This window comes from Anomaloglossus baeobatrachus, chromosome 1 (genome assembly GCF_048569485.1).
Source record: "Anomaloglossus baeobatrachus isolate aAnoBae1 chromosome 1, aAnoBae1.hap1, whole genome shotgun sequence".
NCBI classification, from domain to species: Eukaryota; Metazoa; Chordata; class Amphibia; order Anura; family Aromobatidae; genus Anomaloglossus; species Anomaloglossus baeobatrachus.
This window is the reverse complement of record NC_134353.1, coordinates 29,732,782-29,753,223: the sequence shown is the minus strand read 5'-3', so window position 1 is coordinate 29,753,223 and position 20,442 is coordinate 29,732,782. Positions and strand designations below refer to the sequence as shown.

Below are 20,442 nucleotides of genomic sequence, written 5' to 3'. Positions count from 1 at the left end.
GAGATGTCACCACACGTAGGGAAAAAATGCCAACATAAAACTCCTGCTAGGTATCTTCATGGTTGAAGGATAAGTAGGGATAAGCTATTGCCAAGATTACTTTTTTGCACCAAGTGACTTGTTCATTAGGTATTCTTCTCTTTGTCCATATTGGGGGTTTTGGCAAAGAAGTACATCATCACATAGTCTGAGGAATCCTTCACACTAATGCTCAATGGACAAGGCAGGTGGAGATTTACTGCTCTAAGTCATACTGCTTATTTTTTATTCTCTCTCCCTCTCTTCTGTGGGGTCTGGGGCTGGTGGGTCTTTGGGGAGGACTCCACACTAGGACAGCTTAGCCTTCTTTTGTTCCAGACATTATTTCATCCACTTTATGCTCAGATTCTGGAACTAGACTTGTACCTATTGAAAAAGGGGTACTCACTTGGCTTGCGTCTCAGTTGCATCGAGGTAGGCACGAAAGACACCTTGGATAAAACATCAAGGTGGCTTTATTAACAGCTCATAAAGCATGCCATTTGAACAAAAAATAAACAGCAGTTCAATGCACATACACGATCTCCCAAAAACGGCACTTCGGTGTCAGTCCAGTAAGTCCCAGTACACAGACTTTTCACAAGAGGTCTTCTCACCTCTGCACACTGACCCCGGTCAGTATATCGAACCCCACTCATGGGTTCATTCCTGGAGGTTTCACAACAGCTACACACACAGACCATGTGCTAAACAGACTGACACCATTTCAAACCACGTGGCCTGTCAGCCACATGTCAAACACTCCCATGGGCGGAGGTATGTGGATAGCCAGACCTGCCCATCTCTCTGGCTATCCATACGATCTGGCCCAGAAATGCCCTAACAAGCCATGTGGCACTACAAGTGCTAGAGCAGAGATCCAGGCTTACACCATTTTCATGGAACACACCCTCCGCCATGTTGCACTATGAAGAAAGGAGAAGACCTTATTTAAAAAAAACACTTAAGTGCATGTGTGGGAAAAAAAAATCCTCTCTAGATTTAGTAAGCTGGTACAAACTCCAAAAGACTTGCTGCATGGTGTATGGTGCAGTGAGCGTTGGAAGGAGGAGTCCAGACAGGTATTCAGTGCAACTGATTTACTCACTGTTGTTTGTTAACTGGTTGCCTGAGGCCGGCTGGGTTTGTCTCCAGGTCCCCTTCATCCTAGTGCCAGTCTGGTTCTCTGGTACCTTCCTCCCCTGCACCTGTCTCTGGTAAGTGGGTCCCTGTGGTATGGAGCACTGGGGATCCCCGGTCTGTGGTTTGTCCACCTCTGTCCGCCTGACGGTAGCGTGAACCCTGTGGGGATGGAGTCTCTGGTCCTGTCCCCGACTTTCCTGTTGCTACTGAGTCTTCGGATTCTTTAGGATCAGCAGGGTCCTTGATGGTCCCCGTTGCTGTGCAGGTGTTAACGGATCGGCTTGGAACTCTTTCCAGTCCTAGGGTCCTGTACCCCATCTGTGCATAGCTCCGGGAGTACTCCACCGGCAACCACCTCTCCTGGGTACCAGGTCATCCTTAACCCGAGTCAGGATGTTACTTAGTCACCACTTCACACTCCTCCTGTCAACTACTGACTTCAACTGACTACTCTCCACAGTCTGCCCCTCCCACCTAAGGTGTTCAGGGGGGCTACAAATGCAGGAGCCACCCTGGGGTGCCAGAAAGATGGTACACGAGGGTGATACCTGAATTGCCCTAGTGTGTGTCTGCTCTTATATCCTGATCAGGCCATGACCCGTGAACCGGAAGCACAGTGTGCCTATAAACGCCACATTAAAAATTTAAGTGTACATAGTAAATCATAGGAAATATGCCAGGATTATCGTTAGATATATGGTAAATATATAATAAACAAGGTACAGAAAAATAGGATACACTATCCACAAGTTGTAATAGCGTATCCCGATGAGATGTATGTATAGAATGCAAAGCGCATCGGAAGTGCGTCATCCAGGAAGGGGTATGGGCAGTATAATATGATAACCGGATGTTGTCATAGTGTTTAGTGGTAAGATTCATGTATGGAACGCAAATGCGTTCCAAAGCACTGTATGACATGCGCACCGGAAGTGTGTCACCAAGGAAGCGCCAGGGCTGTTTAGGGTCATTTAGGGTCTCCTGTCGGTGAATGGGGGCGCCATAACCCTAGGGCATCATACCCTCCATTGCTAGCTAGGGAGAGACTGATTAGGGCCAGTATTTCAATCTCCCACCAAGCATATGTTACTATACACCCTGTATTTACCTAATTTTGTTTGTGTTTATTTTGGTCCTTTGACCTTTTTAATGCGATTACTAAAAGTAAATTTTTAACGGGGATTTTTTTCTATCGGCTGCGGCCTGGTTCTGTATACAAAAGCCCGCTACAATTTTCAAATTTATATTTTTAAAACCAGGTATAACTTCCTTTTTGTCACATACTTTTTACTTTTAGTGGAAAATCTCCTAAAATACACTTAGGTTTCTGGGTCTGAATACTACATTTGTATTTTCTTTTTATGGCATTTATAACATGGAAAATATGTGCAATTAAAAAAAAAAAATCTCAAATCCCTGAAGGTGAGCGCTCCGGCAGTGTGCCGGCCCTTACCTGGGTCTCGGTCAGGCTCAGGGTGGCCGCCAGGTCCACTCGTTCTGTCCCCACCATATACTACTGCTTTAGGAAGTATTTCTCCAGCCTTTCCAGCTGTTCTGGAGTGAAGACTGTCCTCGCCCTTTTGAGCTTGTAGGCTCTGGTCTTGCAGGGTAGAGGAGCTCCCGGACAGTTGGCGTAGAAGGCGCCGTTAAGATCTGGAAGAAGCTTAAGGGGGCGCTGTTAGCACATGTAAGAAAGAACAATCCCAGGACTCTGGCACAGAGCTGTAACTTCTACAAGTGATGGGAGAAATACAAGTGTCCACAATTCTTAAGAAAAATCCACATTACAAAAAGATGATGAGATCAGGAATAAAGCTATTATTAGCACCAAAAACTAATTATTCTGTAAAGTATAAGCAGATGTGCAGTATGGACTCACCTTTGTGCTGGCACAGGGGGTATGGGCACAGGGGGGTGAAGTGCTGTGGGGTATAGACATAGCTGGGAAGACCGGGGGCTCTGTAGTACCAGGCTGGAGACAGGGCCGCATAGGAGTAGTGCGCAGGGGGCATCTGCCAGTGGTCGTTGTCCATCAGGTCTCTTGGTTCAGCTCTGTCCTCCCTGGATAGTAGAGAGTCTATATCAAAGGAGGTCTTGGGTTTGGACTGCCCCTGAATGGCTGTCGGCAGTGCAGGAAGCTGAGCAGGGTGATGACCGGGGACTGGGTAGACCGAAGTGTGCTGCATGATGGCGGAGAGCAAGCCAAATCTTCAGGTGGAGAAAGGGGTCCAAACAGGTCATCTGTGGAGAGCAGCAGCTTTATATCCAGATCTGGGAAATGCAAATCCACTATTAGCATGTAAATAGCCTGACTGCGGGTAGGAGTGGGCTCTGCAAACAGCCCCCTGCCCCAGGGGGAGGAACTAACTAGGTGTAGTGCCCCTTCCTGGCCATGTACTTTGATAGATTATCCAAGCTCTGTCATATTTTTACAAAAGTATGAGACCCCAATAACTGCTTATCTATTTTATCTATTATCTATCTTTTCTGTGGATTCCCGTGACTTGAAGTGCTTAGGGACACCCTGTTTGGTGCAAAAGTTCCTGTTCTATCTGCAGGCAGCGCGAGTTTGTTTGGGGCCTGACCGTGATCACGACTCCAGGTTCTATGTTGCTACTGTGCTTCGGGATCTTGTGGTGGCTAGAGGGATATGACATCCCCCTGTCCAAAGGATTTTGATGGCGCAACTTGTAGTGTACGTACCCTTAACTGCGCCAATGCCGAGGGAGGAATCAAGCTCTCGCCTCAGCGACCGTATTTGCTCCCGTGTCCCACATATTCCACCGGTAAGCTCTCTTGCTTCTTTCCCAAACCTGTGTCAGGGGACAACTGTGTGTGTGTGTGTGTGCGCGTGTGTGTGTGTGTGTGTGTGTGTGTGTGTGTGTGTGTGTGACACATATATACAGTGCCTACAAGTAGTATTCAACCCCCTGCAGATTTAACAGGTTTACACATTCGGAATTAACTTGGCATTGTGACATTTGGACTGTAGATCAGCCTGGAAGTGTGAAATGCACTGCAGCAAAAAAGAATGTTATTTCTTTTTTTATTTTTTTTTTTTAAATTGTGAAATGTTTATTCAGAGGGTCATTTATTATTCAACCCCTCAATCCACCAGAATTCTGTTTGGTTCCCCTAAAGTATTAAGAAGTATTTCAGGCACAAAGAACAATGAGCTTCACATGTTTGGATTAATTATCTCTTTTTCCTGCCTTTTTTGACTAATTAAGACTCTCCCCAAACTTGTGAACAGCACTCATACTTGGTCAACATGGGAAAGACAAAGGAGCATTCCAAGGCCATCAGAGACAAGATCGTGGAGGGTCACAAGGCTGGCAAGGGGTACAAAACCCTTTCCAAGGAGTTGGGCCTACCTGTCTCCACTGTTGGGAGCATCATCCGGAAGTGGAAGGCTTATGGAACTACTGTTAGCCTTCCACGGCCTGGACAGCCTTTGAAAGTTTCCTCCCGTGCCGAGGCCAGGCTTGTCCGAAGAGTCAAGGCGAACCCAAGGACAACAAGGAAGGAGCTCCAGGAAAATCTCATTCATGGCAGTGGGGACATTGGTTTCAGTCAATACCATAAATAACGTACTCCACCGCAATGGTCTCCGTTCCAGACGAGCCCGTAAGGTACCTTTTTACTTTCAAAGCGTCATGTCAAGGCTCGTCTACAGTTTGCTCATGATCACTTGGAGGACTCTGAGACAGACTGGTTCAAGGTTCTCTGGTCTGATGAGACCAAGATCGAGATCTTTGGTGCCAACCACAGACGTGACGTTTGGAGACTGGATGGCACTGCATATGACCCCAAGAATACCATCCCTACAGTCAAGCATGGTGGTGGCAGCATCATGCTGTGGGACTGTTTCTCAGCCAAGGGGCCTGGCCATCTGGTCCACATCCATGGGAAGATGGATAGCATGGCCTACCTGGAGATTTTGGCCAAGAACCTCCGCTCCTCCATCAAGGATCTTAAGATGGGTTGTCATTTCATCTTCCAACAAGACAACGACCCAAAGCACACAGCCAAGAAAACCAAGGCCTGGTTCAAGAGGGAAAAAATCAAGGTGTTGCAGTGGCCTAGTCAGTCTCCTGACCTTAACCCAATTGAAAACTTGTGGAAGGAGCTCAAGATTAAAGTCCACATGAGACACCCAAAGAACCTAGATAACTTGGAGAAGATCTGCATGGAGGAGTGGGCCAAGATAACTCCAGAGACCTGTGCCGGCCTGATCAGGTCTTATAAAAGACGATTATTAGCTGTAATTGCAAACAAGGGTTATTCCACAAAATATTAAACCTAGGGGTTGAATAATAATTGACCCACGCTTTTATGTTGAAAATTTATTAAAATTTAACTGAGCAACATAACTTGTTGGTTTGTAAGATTTATGCATCTGTTAATAAATCCTGCTCTTGTTTGAAGTTTGCAGGCTCTAACTTATTTACATCTGATCAAACCTGCTAAATCTGCAGGGGGTTGAATACTACTTGTAGGCACTGTATGTATGTATGTATGTAATATATTTATATATTTATATATATATTATGGAAATGTTTGAATGTGGAACCAGCACCGACCTCCTCTGTACCCGGAATGAGTACCACACCTTAAGTGAGGTGCACTACCCTGTGGTGACTGAATCCTCGGGCGCCACATACCCCCACAGCAAATCGCAGCACTTCGGGGCTGCAACAAAACAATTAGAACACTGCAGTTTTTGTTCTGCAATGAACATCTAGACAATCTTCCCTTTTATAGGAGGCAAGATCAGCTTAAATATTACAACATTCTAACTGAGTAACACTAGCCTCTTTTTAATAGCAACAGCCTTAAAACGTATAGTACATAAAGCACAAAAAATTTCCAAGTATTGTGCTAAAAGATTACTTTATTGCACAGAAAATGACATATACAATGGATAGATAATATTAAAATACAAAGGGCTGCTTAACCAAGACAGGTGGTGATTATTTAATATAATACCATTATTATTTTTGTGATTTAAATCACACCATAAAATATCAAAATTATAATGGTTAGATTATATATATGAATGCAGTACAAAGATCTGTATATATGGATTAATTAATATACAGTGTGAAAATAAAAAATGTCTACTACAGAAGCATATAAGTGCACTGTGCAAAGTGCAAAGTTGTATACATTTTTAAATTCTAAGCAAAAGAAGCTCAAAGTGCCAATTAATCAACATGAACAATGCTGGACTGCATTACTTACATAAAGAACACTTCCTCCACGTCTGGTCACCTCTAAAAACCTACAAAATTAAAAACCCAAATTACTTAGGATTGAGTGCTAGAATTGATCTACATTAATTTTATTAGAAATATAGGCCTATATATTAAAACTACCTTTGGAAAAAGAGTTGGGGGTTTTTTTGTTTGTTTTTTTAGCAATTTTTTACAAAAAAAAGTCAAGCCCAAAATTTTCATTTAGTCCTTTGGGGGAGACAGTATCTAATCTATATATCCATCAACTTTCTATCTGGGATAAGGTTTTGAAAAGATCACCTCCTCTATTACCCAGAGAGACTTGATCGATGGCCATAATACGTAGTTTTGAGGCATCAGATTCATGGAATGTTTTAAAATGTCTTGCCAATGTTTTTAGTTGCTCAAATGTTTTTGCGGTCTTAGCCTTCTCTATATCTCGTATGTGCTCCCGAACGCTAACCTTGAGCTCTCTAGTGGTCATCACGATGTAGATTTTTTTTTACATGGGCATACCGCATGGTATATTACCCCTTTGGAAGCACAAGTCATGTGTTGGAGAATCTGGTAAGTACGGGTGCCATCAGAATTTGTAAACGTTTTACTTTTTATCAAATTCTGGCATCCTTTACATGTTTTACAAGGAAAAAAACCTTGATTGTTTTGTTTTTCGGAAAGGCCACATAATGACTCTTTACCAGTATATCGCCCAAATTTTTGGCGCATCTTGCTGTGATCATAGGTTTAGGAGAAAGAGAATCTTTTTTCAGAATAGGATCTGTAAAGAGTAAACTCCAATGCTTGTTGATAATGGATCGAAACTCCTCCCACTGACTGTTAAAAGTGGTGATTAGTCTCACACAGTGGTGATGAGTCTCACAGTCACTAGCTTTATCACTATGTGGTTTTTCCCGATATAACAAGTCATCTCTTGATGCATTCTTTGCCTTGTTGTAACCGTACCGTATCATTCTATGGCTGTATCCACGAGCTCTAAATCTCTCATAGAGCTCTCTTGACTGTTGTCGGAATTCGTCATCTGAAGAGCAAACTCTCCTTACCCTAAGAAATTGACTATAAGTTATCCCTCGGATAGTGCTACATGGATGTGCTGAGTCTGCTCTCAAGAAACTGTTTGTTGCAGTCGGTTTTCTAAAAATAGATGTTTCCAAATAACCTCTTTCAGTTCTCCTGATATCTATGTCCAAAAAACTCAATCTAGATCCAAATTGATAAGTCAATTTAACGTTGATTGTGTTTTGATTGAACATAAATACCTGGAGTTCTGAAGCTGTGCCTTCCCACAAAAACCAAACATCATCGATGTAGCGTATCCAGTTATGGACACGCTCCATCTGATCTGTGGGGTTAGAAATGAACAGTTCCCTTTCCCAAGCTCCAAGGAACAGATTATCATATGAGGGGGCACAAGCCGCACCCATTGTTGTTCCTTGGAGCTGGAGATAGGTGTGATCTTTAAAGGTAAAGCAGTTATGCGTCAAGACGAACTCTAGCAAGGTCAAGAGAAGCTCTATTTGTGGTGGGTCCAAATTGCTATTTCTCAGGAACCATGATACAGCTTTTAAACCATCTATGTGACGTTTGGAGGTGTACAAGCTCTCTATATCTGCAGTGACCATGATCATGTCATCCTGCAGATATGTTATCAAAATTAGCAAGAGCTGCTGTGATATCCTTTATATACGACTGAAGGCTAGGCACTATTGGCTTCAAATAACATTCAATTAATTGACACACACTTTCACACACTCCACCATTTCCTGACACTATTGGTCTTCCCGGCGGGTCAACCAAATTTTTGTGTAATTTAGGTGTCAGGTAAAGTGTCGCGGGTGGGGAGGAGGCCGCCGCCGCTGTGCTCTCGCTAATGCTCAGGTCCGGCGCTGCTGCTGCTGCTGCTCAGTGGCTCGAGCGGTGGGCCGGATCCGGGGACTCGAGCAGCGCTCCTCGTCCGTGAGTGAAAGGGGTGGGTTTGGGTTTGGGCAGTTGGTCCGTGACGCCACCCACGGTTTGTGGTGAGGTTGGGGCACCACCGCTGCTCTGGACGGGGATCCCGGGAGCGATGGCAGGGAGCAGCCGAGATGTTTCTTTTCCCTCCGTGGGTAGGGGGATTTGGTGGTCCCGGGGCCCGGTGAGGTGACGGGGAGGCAGGGTTGGTGAGGTGCGGGGGCAGCGCGGTGCCAGATGGCACGGTGGTACTCAGCCAAGAATGGATACAGAGTCTCCGGTAAAACAAACGGCTGGATGGACGGGTCCAGCAGCCGGCTGCTGTGGTTACTCCCAGGACGGTTGGTGGTGGCTGCCTTTCCCTGCACCTGTTGTGTATCTTCGGTCCCAATGGCTTCCCACCGGTATCCCGCTCACCAGCTTGGATAGGTGCTGGAGGAGCCCCTTTTGCCCGCAGGCTCTGGCCCTGGGAATTCTAGCTGTGGCGGTAGCTGTATTTCCCTTTCTCGGTTTGGACGGTTGCCTTCAATCGGGTCTTTGCTGCTAGGAAACCCCGGAGGTTCCAGTCGCTAACGGATTTGACCGGTTTAACAGCAACTCTAAGCCTGGTCGAGGTCCGTAGGCCCTGCCGGTTTGTGCTGGCTTCTCTTCGCTCCCCAATTCGGTATCGGCGGGCCACCACCCGTCCCCGGCCCTACGGTTTCGCGTCGATCGGCCTCTCCTGCAGACGGCCACCACCGTCTGCCAACCTTGCTCTGGGTGCCCGGGCCACGTACCCGGACACGGTCAGATCGCTCCTCAACTGCAACTTCACTCCTACTCCTTCACTCTCCCTAACTCATCTGACTTCCTTTTCCCGCCTCCAGGACTGTGAACTCCTCAGTGGGTGGGGCCAACTGCCTGGCTCCACCCCATCTGGTGTGGACATCAGCCCCTGGAGGGAGGCAACAAGGATTTGTGTGTGACTGATGTGCCTATCTCGGGGTGTGGGGTGTGTTGTTGCAGTCCCTGTGACGACCTGGCTAGGCCAGGGTGCCACAAAAGCGTTGAAAGTTTTGGTTTAACTGAAGTAATAGCATCAGATATTTTTTGGAGATAATTTCCTTATCAAAGGCCTCAATTATAATTTCATTAAGATCTTGTCGAAATTTGGGCAATGTGTTACTATTCAGTTTCCTATAGCATACCTGGTCCGATAATTGTCTAAAAGCCTTGCTTCTCGTAGAGGCAATTTGGCCAAATCACCAAATTGCCCCCTTTGTCTGCAGGCTTAAAGACAACATCAGACCAGGTTGCTAGTTCATCCAATGCTTTTTTTTCTCCAATACAGATATATTAAATTTCTTAGTGTGAAAGTGTGGCAATTTATCAATTTCTGTAGTAACAGTTTTGACAAATATGTCTACTGCCGGACATACACTCAGACTCGGAATTTTTTTTTATTTCAATCCCAATAGTGATGGCAATTCACTTACCATTTCATCCTGTTCCTCATTAGCCAGACTTTCCAACATATGAACTGCCTCTTTCCTCTGCAGTTTCAAAAATAGTGTCCAGTGTATCCGTCTTTTTCAAAACGGCGTTTAAAGACTAAAGGGTGCTTTACACACTGCGACATCGCTTGCAATCTCGTCAGCGATGTGACACGCCAGATCGCACATTCGATTTGCTGATATCGCACATGTGACCGGCGCTACAAAAATGACCTATGTGCGATCTCGTCAAATGTTATCTGCGATCTGGCGTGTCACATCGCTAACGAGATCGCTAGCGATGTCGCAGCGTGTAAAGCACCCTTAACTTTCTGGCAAGCAGATGGAGATCTTTCACCGCCATGAACCGGTCTAAGTGAGAGGATGGAGAGAAAGTCAAACCCCTCTGTAGTATACCCTCTTGAATATTTGAAAGTTGATGATTAGACAGGTTAATTACCTTAGGTTGGTTTACAGCACCACCATCCATATTTTTCCCCTGTTGTGGGTGTCGACGTCCTCCATTTCTGGTACGTATGTGTTTATAATTGGACATTTCCATTTCAGACATAATAGTATTAGCACTAGATAGAGGAGATACAGGCCTATATTTCTAACGAAATTAATGTAGATCAATTCTAGCACTCAATCCGAAGTAATTTGGGTTTTTAATTCTGTAGGTTTTTAGAGGTGACCAGACGTGGTGGAAGTGTTCTCTAAGTAATGCAGTCCAGCATTGTTCATGTTGATTAATTGGCACTTTGAGCTTCTTTTGCTTAGAATTTAAAAATGTATACTACTTTCCACTTTGCACAATGCACTTATATATAATCTATTTTATTTTCACACTGTATATTAATCCATATATACAGTTGTTTGGACTGCATTCATATATAAATAAGTGTGTGTGTGTGTGTGTGTATGTATGTATGTATGTATGTATGTATGTATGTATGTATGTATGTATATATATATATATATATATATATATGTATATATATAATCTCTAACCATTATAATTTTGATATTTTATGGTGTGATTTAATCACAAAAATAATAATGGTATTATATTAAATAATTACCACCTGTCTTGGTTAAGCAGCCCTTTGTATTTGTATTTTAATATTGTCTATTCATTGTATGTCATTTTCTGTGCAATAAAGTAATCTTTTAGCCCAATACTTGGACATTTTTTGTGCTTTATTAACATTCTAACTCTGTACGATTCAATGTTTCAACATGGTCAACAGATCTTTATCAATCATTAGTTATCAATTGCAACTATCTTTAGCAACATAAAACCTTTTCTAATATAAAACTGATAAAACATTCTTTTCAGACATGGTATGAAAGGTAGACGACGACTGGTTGCATTGTCATCGGTCACTGCACTGCTCCTGTTTAGCATACATCCCCCATTAAGACAGAGGGATTGAGGATCATCCCAATTCTGGTAGGGTGCACAACAGGTGCAACTATATACAAGCAAAGTTCTAGCCATCCATAGTCCAGTGGCCCAGTTGTCCAACTCAAAACTGAAACAAAAAGATGACATTATTGTGGATAGGGGATCTCCAGACCTGCAGCTTCCCTCCAATCCCGTTGTGCAGCTGGGCTAGGCTCTGTTGCTGCAGCAGCCACCTCCGGGCAACACAGACCCACATCCAGAGCATACCAGCCCCACTCTCTCTTATACAGTGTATAGACCACCCTGTCTCCATAGGTGGGCCTTCTGGAGCTGCTTTTTGGCCGCCATATTGCGGGCCTCCACCACCACCGGCCAAGCATGGCTCTGCCTGTCCTCGGCAGCCAGCTGGGCGATGGTAGCCTGGCAGATGGTCCAGGAATTGTCCTTCACACCGGTTGGTGCGGCTGTGGGGAACTCGAGGGTGGATCGGCAACCCCTTCAGGACATACCCACCAGGATATCTTCCGGCTCCCCGGTGTGAGCCTCGGTCATTGTTTCCAGGTCATAAGCTGCCTGGGGGTCGGCGGCTTGGTCTTTGGCTGCCTGGGGGTCGGCAGCTGGGTCTTTGGCTGGCTGCCTGGGGGTCGGCGGCCGAGTCTTGGGCTGCCTGGGGGTCGGCAGCCGGGTCTTTGGCTGGCTGCCTGGGGGTCGGCGGCCGAGTCTTGGGCTGGCTGCCTGGGGGTCGGCGGCTTGGTCTTTGGCTGCCTGGGGGTCGGCAGCTGGGTCTTTGGCTGGCTGCCTGGGGGTCGGCGGCCGAGTCTTTGGCTGCCTGGGGGTCGGCGGCTTGGTCTTTGGCTGCCTGGGGGTCGGCAGCTGGGTCTTTGGCTGGCTGCCTGGGGGTCGGCGGCCGAGTCTTGGGCTGCCTGGGGGTCGGCAGCCGGTTCTTGGGCTGCCGGGGGGTCGGTGGCTGGGTCTTTGGCTGCCTGGGGGGTCGGCGGCTGGGTCTTTGGCTGCCTGGGGGGTCGGCGGCCGGGTCTTTGGCTGCCTGGGGGTCGGCGGCCGGGTCTTTGGCTGCCTGGGGGTCGGCGGCCGGGTCTTTGGCTACCTGGGGGTCGGCGGCCGGATCTTGGGCTGCCTGGGGGTCGGCGGCCGGGTCTTGGGCTGCCTGGGGGTCGGCGGCTGGGTCAGTGGTCGTGGGACTGGAGAATGGGGATAGCGGACAGGTCAGTGGGGTCTGGAGCGTGTCACCGGTCGCTGGGGCAACCAGGTTTTCCGTTACCTCCTCACACCGCTCTTCTTCTTCTTCCATGGCTAGCGTTCCCCGATCTTCATAGGCCCGGCTCACCCTCACCGACTGAATCATGGACACCTCCCAGTGCTGGATGGCATCCATCTGCAGTTGCCTCAACCGTCAGCCCATACGGATCGCCTCAATGTTGCTTGCGCTTCAGCACAGTCGGCGCACCGGTATGCCCCCTGAATGACCAGGGTACGTAATGCTTGGCCCCTGTACCTCAGGTGACTCTGGTGTGTCTGCTTTCTCTAATCTCCTACGCCAGACTTTCTCTCTTCCCAATCTCCTTCCGGCCTCCTGAGAGGCGGGGCTCCCCGACCTTTTTCTTTTAGTTTAATTTCTCCTTTCCTCTGGCATGGGAGATGGCAGGCTTGGACTTTCGCGCCACTCTCTCCGCCAGCCCTCGAAGGGCGGGCACACTTCAACCACTTGTTCTTCAATGGGTGCAAATTTTCCAAATGGACTGTGTTTCTGGACTGTTTATTAGACGCACAATACCCTGTTGTTGCAGGCTTGTTATCCTGTTTGTGACTCCAAAATGGAGCACCCCATGGGGTCTTGAGAATACTCATCACCAGGCTGGTGAGGGTCGGGATATCACAGGTGGCCCTGCCCGGTTTTGTGACCCCCCCCCCCCCCCCACCCAAGGTGTCCACAAAAAGCGGCATGAGGGATGGTGGGATGATGAGGATGGAGGGGTTGAGGATATCCTGAGTAGTAGTTGTCTTGTGATGCCACCTGTGGTCAGGGATTAGCCACCACTGCGAGTGTTGTCCTCTGGGGTGGGTGGTATCGTAGTTAGGATGGTTCAGCTCCCCACAGGTAGAGCTAGGCCCCAGGGAGGATGATGAGGGTGGTCTTGGCTGTTGGCGCCGAAGCGCGCAGCAACGGCATCGGCATTGATGGGCTGACCCAGTGGTTGTGATCCAAGGTCTTTTACTCACAGTCCGGTTGTCACTCTGGAGTGTTGGTCTCTGCTGTGATGGGTCCCAGCCGATCCCAAATAATTTGGAGGTCACCGCTGGTGTTGTGGATTGTGGACCCTTCCTTCTTGCGCTTTTTTTGTGTGGATCACCGGCCGTGACCTGAAGTGCTTAGGGACCCCCTGTTTGGTGTTTAAAGTTCCTGTCCCGTCTGCAGGCAGCGCAAGTCTGTTTGGGGTCTGACCGTGATCACGACTCCGGGCTCTATGTTGTTACTGTGCTCCGGGATCTTGTGGTGGGCAGAGGGATATGAAATCCCCCTGTCCAGCGGATTCTGGTGGCGCAACTTGATGGCAACCTTAAGACCCAACCCTATCCCGGTCCCCAGTGGGGAGGGCAACCTTGTGTGTGTGATAGATAGATAGATAGATAGATAGATAAAATACACTCATTTTGTATTTCTTCCATTTTCTTACTATTGCACCAGCAGGTGTCTTCTTCTCACCCAGCGTCTTACTCATTGTTTTGTAGCCCATTCCAGCCTTGTGCAGGTCTATGATCTTGTCTGTCTGACATGCTTACAAAGCTCTTTGGTCGCCCATGTTGTAGAGGTTAGAGTCTGATTAATGGAGTCTGTGGACAGGACTCTTTTATACAGGTGACAATGTAAGAGAGCGTCTGTAATGCAGGTAACGAGGTGATTAGGAGCGTCAAAGTGTCTTTAGTAGCCAGTGTCTTAATGGTTTGTAGGGGCTCAAATACTTCTCTCTGCAAAATGCAAATTTATAGAAGTTATAAAATGCTCTCACTTTTATTTTGGATATTCTATCTCTCCCTGTTAAAGTTAACCTTCACTTAAAATTATTGACTGTTCATGTCTAAAATCAGCTAGGGATCAAATATTTATTTCCCCACTGTATATGATGTGTGTGTGTGTGTGTGTGTGTGTGTATAATATATATTCTATAATTATATATGTACATTCTCTGCCTCCTATATGATGTGTATGCCGCACTCTCTGCCTCCTATATGATGTGTATGGCGCACTCTCTTACTCCTATATGATGTATATGTTGCGGGCGGAGAAGGGGACGCTGCGCTCTCCCACTGCTCGGGTCCGGCCGCTGCTGCTGCGGCTGCTGCTGCGGCTGCTGCTGCTCGGTGGTGGTTCGAGAGGTCGGGCGGATCCCGGGGACTCGAGCGGCGCTCCTCGCCCGTGAGTGAAAAGGGTGGGGATTGGATTGTGGGGATTTGGTTATTGTCCGTGACGCCACCCACGGTTGTGGTGATATTGGTGACACCACCGCTGCTCTGGACGGGGATCCCGGGAGCGATGACAGGGAGCAGCCTGGATGTTAGTTCTCCCCTCCGTGGGTAGGGGGTTGGTTGTCCCGGGGCCCGGTGATGGGGTAGGGATGGATGGCAGGCGGGTTACGAGGCTTGGCGAGGTGCAGGGTCGCGGGGGCAGCGCTGTGCCGCACGGCACGGTGGTACTCACTCAGCCAATGATGAGGACACAGTTCTCGGTAAAACACACGGCTGGATGGACGGGTCCCACAGACGGCTGCGGTGTTTCTCCTCCCGGCAGGTTGATGGTGACTGCCTTTCCCTGCACCTGTGTAACGTGTACGGTTCCAATGGGTTCCCACCGGTAACCCGCTCCCCAGCTTGGATGGGTGCTGAAGGAGCCCCTTTTGCCCGCAGGCTCAGGCCCTGGGAACGGTAGCCTTGGCGGTGACTGTGTTTCCCTCTCTCGGTTGGACTGTTGCCTTCTGATGGGACTTGGCTGCTGGGAAACCCAGGAGGTTCCCTTCGCTAACGGATTTGGCAAATTCACGGCGACTCCTAGCCTTGCCGCTGTCCGTAAGCCCCTGCCGGATGGTGCTGGCTTCTCTTTGCGTACCGGTCCGGTACCGCCGGGCCACTGCCCGCCCACGGTCCTTACGGTTAGCTCCAATAGGCCACTCCTGCAGACGGTCACCACCGTCTGCCAACCTTGCTGATCTGTCCGGGCTACACACCCGGACCAACTTCAGGCTGCTTAACTGCCACTTTCCTCTCTCAACTCTACTCAAAACTGATCTGCCTGCTTTTCCCGCCTCCAGGACTGTGAACTCCTCGGTGGGCAGGGCCAACCGCCTGGCCCACCCCCCTGGCATGGACATCAGCCCCTGGAGGAAGGCAACAAGGGTTTTTGTCTGACTTAGGTGTGCCTGACCGGGAGTGTGGGGTGTGTAGGTGTTGTTCTGTGACGTCCTGGCTTGTCCAGGGTGCCACACATATGCCGCACTCTCTGCCTCCTATATGATGTATATGCCGCACTCTCTGCCTCCTATATGATGTATATGCCGCACTCTCTTACTCCTATATGATGTACATGCTGCACTCTCTGCCTCCTATAGGATGTATATGCCACACTCTTACTCCTATATGATGTATATGCCGCACTCTCTGCCTCCTATAGGATGTAAATGCCGCACTCTCTGCCTCCTATAGGATGTATATGCCGCACTCTCTGCCTCCTATAGGATGTATATGCAGCACTCTCTGCCTCCTATAGGATGTATATGCTGCACTCTCTGCCTCCTATAGGATGTATATGCCGCACTCTCTGCCTCCTATAGGATGTATATGCTGCACTCTCTGCCCCCTATAGGATGTATATGCCGCACTCTGTCTCCTATATGATATATACAGTACAGTATTCTTCTGTGTTTATCTACATACATAATCGCCAGTTGTCTGTCCACCTACTCCACTATATAAAGAGAAGGGCTGCACACCAGTGCAAGGGGAATAAATGTAAAGCAGAAACTGCTATGGGAATACAGACGGGAAAAATCCAATAGCTATATGTAAAAAATGAAAATATGACAATGGTATCTGCATACCTGCTATGAACTTTAGGAATAAAGCGAAATTTAGCTACTGAATTGATCAATACAACAGAGTCCCAACACCTCGTCACGGTATTCTCTTACATTGGGGTCCCTGGCTAATGTGTGTCCTCTCCTGCAGGTAAAAACCTACTGTGTATGGGAAGCTGAGACCCAGGCTATATATGTATAATGTGGACTGGCAATAGGTGTGAGTGGGGAGGGTTCACAAACTAAAGCTACAAACCGATAAAGAATAACGTTTGGAACACGATTCGAAGTCTGAACTGGGTGCAAAAATGATAAAAAGCTTCACTATATATATTCCTTTATAGCTAAATATATATAGCTAAATTTCTCTTTCATTCCTAAAGTTCATAGCAGTTATGCAGATACCATTGTCATATTTTCCTTTTCTACATCTAGCTATTGGATTTTTTGTCAGTATTCACATAGCCGTTTCTGCTTTACATTTATTCCCCTTGCATTGTTGCTGGTGTGCAGCCTTTCTCTTTACATAGTGTCCACCTACTCCGGCATGCACTGTGGCACTGTTAGTGACGTCACTGGCCTTCCCACACACGCGCAGTAGCAGCCACATACTGGAGTAGATCACATACACATGAGAAAGAGAGCACACACACACATATGAGAACACACACAATCGCTTGCTTCTCAGCGGCGTAAGTGTGACGCCCCAGGGCTATGGGGTACTCTGTCCCGGGCCGTATATGTGTCGCGGGCGGAGAAGGGGACGCTGCGCTCTCCCACTGGTCGGGTCCGGCTGCTGCTGCCGCTGGTCTGTGGTGGCTCGAGTGGTGGGCCGGATCCCGGGGACTCGAGCGGCGCTCCCCGCCTGTGAGTGAAAAGGGTGGGGATTTGATTGTGGGGGATTTAAGTATTGTCTGTGATGCCACCCACGGTTGTGGTGATATTGGTGACACCACCGCTGCCCAATGATGAGGACACAGTTCTCGGTAAAACACACGGCTGGATGGACGGGTCCCACAGGCGGCTGCGGTGTTGTTTCTCCCGGCAGGTTGATGGTGACTGCCTTTCCCTGCACCTATGTACGGTAGATGGTTCCAATGGGTTCCCACCAGTAACCCGCTCCCCAGCTTGGATATGGGCCGGAGGAGCCCCTTTTGCCCGCAGGCTCTGGCCCTGGGAACGGTAGCCTTGGCGGTGGCTGTGTTTCCCTCTCTCGGTTGGACTGTTGCCTTCTGTCGGGTCTTGGCTGCTGGGAAACGCAGGAGGTTCCCTTCGCTAATGAATTTGGCAAATTCACGGCGACTCCTAGCCTTGCCGGGGTCCGTAAGCCCCTGCCAGATGGTGCTGACTTCTCTTTGTGTACCGGTCCGGTACTGCCGGGCCACCGCCCATCTACGGTCCTTACGGTAGACTCCGATAGGCCACTCCTGCAGACGGTCACCACCGTCTGCCAACCTTAGTATCATAGTATCATAGTTTTTAAGGTTGAAGGAAGACTCTAAGTCCATCTAGTTCAACCCGTAGCCTAACATGTTGATCCAGAGGAAGGCAAAAAAAACCCAATGTGGCAAACAAGTTCCAATGGGGAAAGAATTTCCTTCCTGACTCCACATCCGGCAATCAGACTAGTTCCCTGGATCAATACCCTGTCATAAAATCTAATATACATAACTGGTAATATTAAATTTTTCAAGAAAGGCGTCCAGGCTCTGCTTAAATGTTAGTAGTGAATCACTCATTACAACATCATGCGGCAGAGAGTTCCATAGTCTCACTGCTCGTACAGTAAAGAATCCTCGTCTGTGATTATGATTAAACCTTCTTTCCTCAAGACGTAGCGGATGCCCCCGTGTTCCAGTCACAGGCCTAGGTGTAAAAAGATCTTTGGAAAGGTCTCTCTACTGTCCCCTCATATATTTATACATTGTGATTAGATCCCCCCTAAGCCTTCGGTTTTCCAAACTAAATAACCCCAAGTTTAATAACCTGTCTTGGTGTTGCAGCCCCCCCATTCCTCTAATAATTTTGGTGGCTCTTCTCTGCACCCTCTCCAGTTCAGCTATGTCCTTCTTATATATCGGTGACCAGAATTGTACACAGTATTCTAAGTGTGGTCGCACTAGTGACTTGTACAGAGGTAGAACTATATTTTTTTCATGAACACTTATACCTCTTTTAATACATCCCATTATTTTATCAGCCCTGGCAGCAGCTGCCTGACACTGTCCACTAAAGTGAAGTTTACCATCCACCCATACACCCAAGTCTTTTTCTGTGTCTGTTTTACCCAGTGTTCTACAATTAAGTACATAATCATAAATGTTATTTCCTCTACCCAAGTGCATGACCTTACATTTATCTACATTAAACTTCAATTGCCACTTCTCAGCCCAATCCTCCAATTTACATAAATCTCCCTGTAATATAAAATTATCCTCCTCTGTATTGATTACCCTGCAGAGTTTAGTATCATCTGCAAATATTGAAACTATACTCCGCATGCCCCCAACAAGGTAATTTATAAATATGTTGAAAAGAAGCGGGCCCAATACTGACCCCTGTGGTACCCCACTATGAACTGAGACCCAGTCCGAGTACGTACCATTAATAACCACCCTTTGTTTCCTATCACTGAGCCAGTTTTTAACCCAGTTACACATATTTTCCCCTATCCCCATTATTCTCATTTTATGTACCAACCTTTTGTGTGGCACCGTATCAAAAGCTTTTGAAAAGTCCATATACACAACATCCACTGCATTTCCCTGGTCCAGGCTTGAACTTACCTCTTCATAGAAGCTGATCAAATTAGTTTGACAGGATCGATCCCTCATAAACCCATGTTGATACTCTGTCATAAGGTTATTTTTCTTGAGATACTCCAGTATAGTGTAACGGGGTGCCAGGGGCGCCTCTGGGCTTGTAGTCGTGGCCCCTTCTGTCAGGCTTACCCCTGGCTCCGCCGTCACTATCGGGACGGGAGATGTCTTGGTGGGGCAGAGTGTGGTGGTGCAGATGTCGTCCGACGTATAAACACTCTCCAGGCATGGTTCGATGCAAATAAAAGACATTCTTTATTTCACAACTCTTTCCAAAAACCGGCAGTTACAGATGACTTCACGTTCTTTTCTTAGCTGGGGAAAGCCTGCCCTGACGTCTCCTCCAGTGGGGATGTGCCCGGCTACTCTACTTCACCTGGCTCCCACTTATGGCTACCCACAGCCCGGACCCACACCGGGACTGCTTTGCACTATGAGGTTCCGCCCGCTCCTTTTCTCTCCGGCTTCCCTGTTCTTCCAGCTCCCTTCTTTCTTTCTTTCTTTCTGCCCACTCAGCTCCACACTCTGCCCCTGGCTGTTTCTTCTCTCCCGTCCCGGACACAACTGCCTTCAGCACACACTTCCTTTCCCCCTAAGCTGCCGGCTCCTCCTCCCTCCTGTACAGTTTCTATGGGGACAGCATTAACCACTTCAGAGAAAACCTGTGCTTCCTTGTAAGGGGTCTGCCCACCCCTTACATACCTCCCCTCTTTAAGCCTAAGCCTCCCGGCAAGGCACAAATCTAAAATCACATTTTAAAACTAAACAAAGTCATTTTAATGAAACTGCGAACATGTTCACCTGAGGGCACCCGCAAGGGCACACCAGTCCAGCGCCCGGAGTTCCTCCTGGAAGCTCCCGGTCTTAGTCGTTAGCTGGCAGGAACACAACTCGGCAAAAATCTTCTTAACGACGCGGAGGGAGCCCCTGGCTCAGTCCAGCATCAGGCTCTCTTCCGGGCTCAGCAACTTGAACGGTTACAAACAACACACCTTCTTCCAGCTCAAAACAACGCCGGTGTTGAACAAAAACAGGCCCGCCATCTTCCGGTCTTGAAAAGTCACTCCGGATGATATGCACGTTGCCATTCGGCTCGTTGGGCCTGCACGTACTCCAACAGGGACTGTCCGGGCAACCGGCGCAGCCTCCGGAAGGGCTCGTAGTTGGCGGGTTGCTCCAACGTCTCAAGTGGGAGAGTTGAGCTAGCACCGGTCTTTGCTGCGACCGCCGCCGGTATTGGCATTCCTCCCACTCGATTTCCTGTTGCCACTGTGCGGCCTCTTGTGTAGTGGG

General features: G+C 48.0%; 1 pseudogene; it reads right to left on the bottom strand.

Moving 5' to 3' along the window:
- Positions 1-264: 264 nt before the first annotated feature.
- LOC142308934 (homeobox protein not2-like) lies at positions 265-3,347 on the bottom strand (annotated as a pseudogene).
- Between the last annotated feature and the right edge of the window lie 17,095 nt (positions 3,348-20,442).